The sequence below is a fragment of the Pteropus vampyrus genome, unplaced genomic scaffold, assembly GCF_000151845.1.
Source record: "Pteropus vampyrus isolate Shadow unplaced genomic scaffold, Pvam_2.0 Scaffold86, whole genome shotgun sequence".
Taxonomy (NCBI): Eukaryota; Metazoa; Chordata; class Mammalia; order Chiroptera; family Pteropodidae; genus Pteropus; species Pteropus vampyrus.
Window position 1 is genome coordinate 1,462,612 of NW_011888867.1, and position 5,835 is coordinate 1,468,446.

The 5,835-nt window shown below is 46.3% G+C and overlaps 1 protein-coding gene across 1 annotated transcript in view; it reads right to left on the minus strand.

Moving 5' to 3' along the window:
- The window catches only part of PLEKHM2 (pleckstrin homology and RUN domain containing M2), a 33,064-nt gene that overhangs the window by 15,625 nt on the left and 11,604 nt on the right, over positions 1–5,835 (minus strand). The window lies entirely within an intron of this gene.

Sequence of the window (5,835 nt, forward strand, 5' to 3'; positions counted from 1 at the left end):
GTATTCGTGACGACCGACGGAGGCGTCTACCGTCCCGCATGGGAGGGCCCAGAGGCCGAAGGACGTATCCTTAGAGCCCAGGCCCCAAGAGGCACTCAGCAAGGGCTTTGCATGGTGACAACTCGCTGCTGGCAAGAGAGTCGCCTAGGTACATGCCTAGGTCTCAGGTGGTATCAGGCTTTGAGCCAGAGTCACCGAGCTACACAACCTGAGGGACACTACACATAGTGTTACCTGCATAAGTGAACCCCAGTGTAAATGCCCCTCCCCCTGGAGCTGTGCAGAAATGGAGCCCCTGCTTCAAACTGCTCCTTTGCACAAACTAAGGGCCGATGGACTGCGGCACCTGCTCCAAAGGCCTTGCCGGAGGCTGACAAGGGACACTGGATTTGTCTGAGGCACCTGACAAGGCTGGATATGGACCTGGGTACATGCCAGGCTCACGTCAAGCCCTAAACCAAGGACACTGTTCCCAGGCTAGACCAATCAAAGGAGGTTTGGAGAGCAGCAGGATGAGCAAACCCCACCCGGCCGATGAGGTGAGCGCAGCTCTCCCGGCTTAGTCAAGGCTAAGGAGGCCCAGATACTTGGACTGAGTTCTTTGTAGGAGTCTTTCCCACTTCATTTTAGCCCTACTCTGGTCTGCCGTTGCCCTTCTGACGGTCAGAAGCGGGAAGGACACAAAACAAGAGCACTCATCCCTGGACACTCATCTCAGGTTGAAGCTCTTGGCGCTGGACACACGTGTTCTCGAGCGTCTTCTGGAAGCAGCGGTGGAGAACGGGAGCAGCAGGTGAGACACATCAGCCACGGCACCGGGCACGCGCTCGTGGCGAGAGGCCAACCATTCGGCCCCCACGGAAGAGGGACAAGAACAGTCTCTCTTCTCTACGGCCCCAAGGAAGCCCAGCAGCCCTTCTGGATCTGCCTCCCTCCCGAAAGGTGGGCAAACCGGAGCCCCAGGAGCAAAGGTTTCCAGAAGTGGAAGGAAGAGCAACGTGCCTGACAAAATCACACAACTCTCCCTCAGCAATGGCTCCAATCCTCGCACACTAGTACTCAAAAACCCCACCATGTCCGCACCCAGGTTTTTCTTCTTTTCTCTTTCTCTCCTTCCTTCCTTTCTTTCCATCCTTCCTTTCCTCCCTCCCTCCCTCCCTCCCTCTCTCCCTCCCTCCTTTCCTTCCTTCCTTCCTTCCTTTCCATCCTTCCTTCCTTCCTTTCCATCCTTCCTTCCTTCCTTCCTTCCTTCCTTCCTTCCTTCCTTCCTTCCTTCCTTCTTTCCTTTTTTAAATTTCAAAATCCAAGTAAATCTGAGATCTATGAGTCGTAGATGTTATAGGTAGAGGGGTCTTTATTTAGCTAAGCAAGGGAGACGTGTTTGGAACTCAGACTCCTTAGGTTACGATACCTTGCAGTATTTGCTCGTCATAAAAATCCAAGCAACCTGGAAGTGAGTATAAATATAAAGACCTCCTGCTCCCTGTTCCCCACTGCCAACAGCTCGTGTATGTGTATAATGTTTTTGCTGCATAAACTGACTTAAAAAAAAGTGAACTAGGAGAATCATACTATACTCATTGTTCTGAAACCTGCTTTTACTTAACGCTATATCAAGCATATAGTTCCATACCATTACGTACTACATTCTTTTTCATAGTCACATTGCATTCTAAAATATGACGTATCATGCTTTGACTAGTGTTAGATATAGATATTGTCTCTAATTCTTTGATATTACACAAAATATTGCAACAAACATCGGCAGATCTCCGCGTGGGCATTTCTGCCCCGTGGGCGCTTAGACTGGAACAGCAGAGCTAAAGAACACGCATATTTACAATGTGGCCGGAACCTGCCATTTGCCCTTCCAAAGGCTGGATCGATTTACATCCCCACCATGCTGGCCGGCACACAATGTAATTAGTCTAATTTTTGCCAGTCCAGTTGGTGAAAAACGGTACCTAATTGTTTTAAATTGTATTTCTCTGACTACTAATGCAGTCGAGCATCCTTACCAGCCATTTGCATTTCGTTTTTCTGTGAAATGCCTGTTCATAACCTCTGCTCATTCCTCTCCTGGCTGCTTGTCTTTTTCTTATCTGTCGCAGCTCTTTGTTCATTAAAGGTTTCACCCTGTTTGTTGCTATGTGTTTTTTTGTTTATTTGTTTTATTTTATTTTTTTTCCCTCAGTATCAACTGACCTTTAAACTTTGCTTTTGGTATTTTTTTTTCCTATTGAAAAATTTTTATTTTTATGTAATCAAATCTGTCAATATTCTCCTTTCTAGTTTCCCATTTTTCCTAGTCTGATATTACAAAACTACCTTTACTCTTCTATAGTTTTAGGACTTTTTTGGTTTCTTTATGTTTAGATTTTCTGTATATGGCATAAGATAAAGATCTAGCTTTATTATTTTTTGGATAAATAATCTATTTTCCACATTTATTAATGGTCCCTTACTGATCTGTGATTTAATATATTGCTTTTCTATTTTGCTTAACTGGTCCATTGTCTATTGCCGTGGCAGCCCCGTTTTTAACTATTTTCACTTTATTCATCATTTCGATATGTGCAGAAGAAATCCACACCATCCTCCAACTATTCTTTTTCAAACTATTTTGACTATTCTGGCACATTCTTTAGAATCAAATTTTATTACAATTCCCTTTTGGATTTGGAGTAGAATTATCCTGAATCCAGAGATTATTTGTGGGGAGAAACAACATTTTTGCAATACTGAGTCTTCTCATCCAGGAAAATGATTTTTTTTTTTTTCCCATTTATACCAGTCTTCTTTTATACCCTTTGGTAAGTTTTACAGCTTTCTTTAGATAGGTCCTGCACATTTATTTCAAGGTGGGTTACAGACACACCCACGGTATTATGCCTTAGGGAACAGTCTGCAACCAGGGAACAATTTCTGCAAAAAGTATAAAAGAAAGAGTGTAACACAGTGGGGGCTCTGCTCCTCGAGCTGGGGACCTTTGCAAAGCACTTAATCCTTTGACCCTCATTTTTCTCTTCTGTAAAATGGGTTAAAAAGATGGTTTCGAGCTGAGCTCTTCATACAATAGCCACTAGCTATATGCGACTATTTAAATTTAGATTGAAATTAAACAAAATAAAAAAATTCAGTTCTTCAGTTGCACTAGCGACGTTCCAAATGCTCAATGACCACCCGCATGTGGCTAGTGGCTACTAGTATTGGGCCCTGAAGATACAGAACATTTTCACCACTGCAGAAAGTTCCACTGGACAGCGCTGGTGTAGGGGAGTAAATGATAAAGCCCACAAAAGGCTTAGCATAGGTCCGACTGGTAAGCAGCGAGTCCTCAGTAAACATTAACCAAGATTATTGGAAATAATGAATCGAGTCTTAGTCAAACTAATGACACAGCACTCGGCTGGACATAAGTTCAAGTGCAAAGACACGAGGATGTACTCTTCTTTCCAGGACTAATAGGCCGTTCGCTAGTTCACTAGCAGGTGGTTCCAAAGCCTGTTCTTTAACTATGCTTTCACAGCTGGCTGTTAAGACTGTCCATGATCTCAGGGGACAGGAGAGCTTGAATCAGTGCTATGACCCAGCACCGTTCTTAAGAGGAGCAGGAAGGAGAAAGGGAATGTCTGTGAACTAGTGACAGAAGAACTTTAGGAGCTGTCAACGGCTTGGGCTCTGCTTGGGGAGCTGGTCAGCAAAGCATGACACCCAAGTAAACAGCAGGGGTCTTCAGCCAGTAGCCACTTACTGCATCAGTAAGCTCAGCAGGCTCTGAAAAAGCGGGGAGTGGGAGGAAAGCAGACACGGAATAAATGAGGCCCTTGAGCAACGGAATTAATGGAATGAATAGAACTCTGCCTGGAAGCACAAGCACTGACCTTTATTCCAAATTACTCTCCAGTTACATAAAATACCTGCTGGTGGACCTAAAACGGGCCAGGAATAGAGCCATCATTTATTGAGTGCTTCTTAGGTGCGCTAAGAAGGCGGCGGAGTGGTTAAGAGTGTGGATTCCGGGGTCAGACAGCTTGGATTTGAACATGGGCTCTGCTACTCACTCGCTGTGTGTGACCTTGGGCAAGTTACTTAAGCTCTCTAAACTCAGGGTCCTCATCTAGAAAATGGGCTCAGTGACAGCACCCTCCCCATAGGTTGCTGCGAGGGTTCTTATAAATACACTTTACCGTATTTATCAAAGTACGTGGTACCTTGAGGACCACGTACTTTGATAAATACGGCATAAGTGTATTTATACCGCAGCTTACTGTTAGCAGCTATGATGATGACGATGTACTTTACAAACACTAATTTAATCATCACAGCACCCCCCCCACCCTCACCCCAATAAAGTACGTCACAGAGCTAGTAAGTGGCAGAGCTGGATTTTAAATCTTTTCATCTAACCTGAGTTCAAGATCCCTGAATGAATGTGTGTAACATGTCCTGTGCTGTTCTAATATGACGTGGGAGAACCCGAGAGGAATGCTGCCCCACGGTGGATGTGAGCTCAGTGTCTCTGCAGCCCTGCTGCTCAGAGCGCGGACCCAGAGGAAAGCCAGTGTGGCTTCTTTAAGAGGAACGCGTGCCCGTTACTGTCTCCATCCCTTTGCCCCACACTGGCATCGTCCCAGTGAGAACTGGTTAACACAAGCCCTACTTGCTCCAGGAAGAGCTTTCCCCACTTCTGGGAAGAAATTTATCCAGCTGATCAGATTGCTAAGTAGTTTTGAGTGTTTCCTTTCTGTCCATGTAGATTTGGGGGAAAAGTGATATTTCAGAGTAGGGAGTGGCAAGTTCTGGCCAGTGGGTCCGTCTCCTATTTTTGTAAATAGAGTTTTACTGGAACACAGCCATACATTTGTTTTTGTCTTATCTACAGCCGTTTTCCTGCTATGATGGCAGAGTTGAGTAGATGCAACAGATACAGTATGGCCTGCAGAACTAAAATATTTACGATCTGGCCCTTTACTACAGAAAAAGCGTGCTGAGCAGAGGTAGAAAGGGATGCACTCCTGTGACAGGCTGGCTGGGAGCTGTCTCTTGCTCAAACCTCAGTTTAGCAGAGGCCAGAGGGGGACTCGAGCCTTGAAGATTCATATATTTCAACAAGTATTTACTGAGCACCTGCCACGTATACGTCAGATATTATTCTTGCACAGCAGTCCCTGCCCTTGTAAAACTTACATTCTGGTGGCAGAGAGACAAACTATGTGCAGGGATCGGGAGATCCGTTATAAATGTGGGCTTAGAGAAGGTCTCACTGAAAAAGGGGCTACTGAGGCCTCTGGGGGAGGAGTGTCCTAGTTAGAGGGACAGCAGGTCCGCAGGTCCGAAGGCAGGGGCGGCTGTGCACGTGGGTCTGGAGTTCAGGGAAAGGTCAGCACCATCGGCCTTTAGACGGTATTTAAAGCTGTGGGACTGGATGAGATCATCTTGAAAATGCAGAAAGAGGAGGGTCTGAGAACTGAGCCAGGGTCCTCCGACATTAGGCCAGGGGTCCCCACCCACAATCACAGCAAAACCACCTGGGGAACCGGAGGGAGAGAACAATGCCCAGGTGCCTTCCCAGACTGACTAAGTCAGAAACTCTGGAGGCAGGGCCCAGGAACCAGAATCTCTTTTTAACATTCCCCAAGTAATTCTAAGGCCCAGTCAGGGCAGAGGAGCATGCTTTAGCCTGAGAAGGCACAGCCAGCGAGGCGGGTCGACATTCTGGGCAGAGCGTGCTCCAGAAGCCAAGTGAAGGAAGCTTCCAAAGGGCGGGAATGACCAGTTCGTCGGGGTCACATTCCCACTTAAAGGGAGGTGCTGGGAACGCTGACGGAGGCA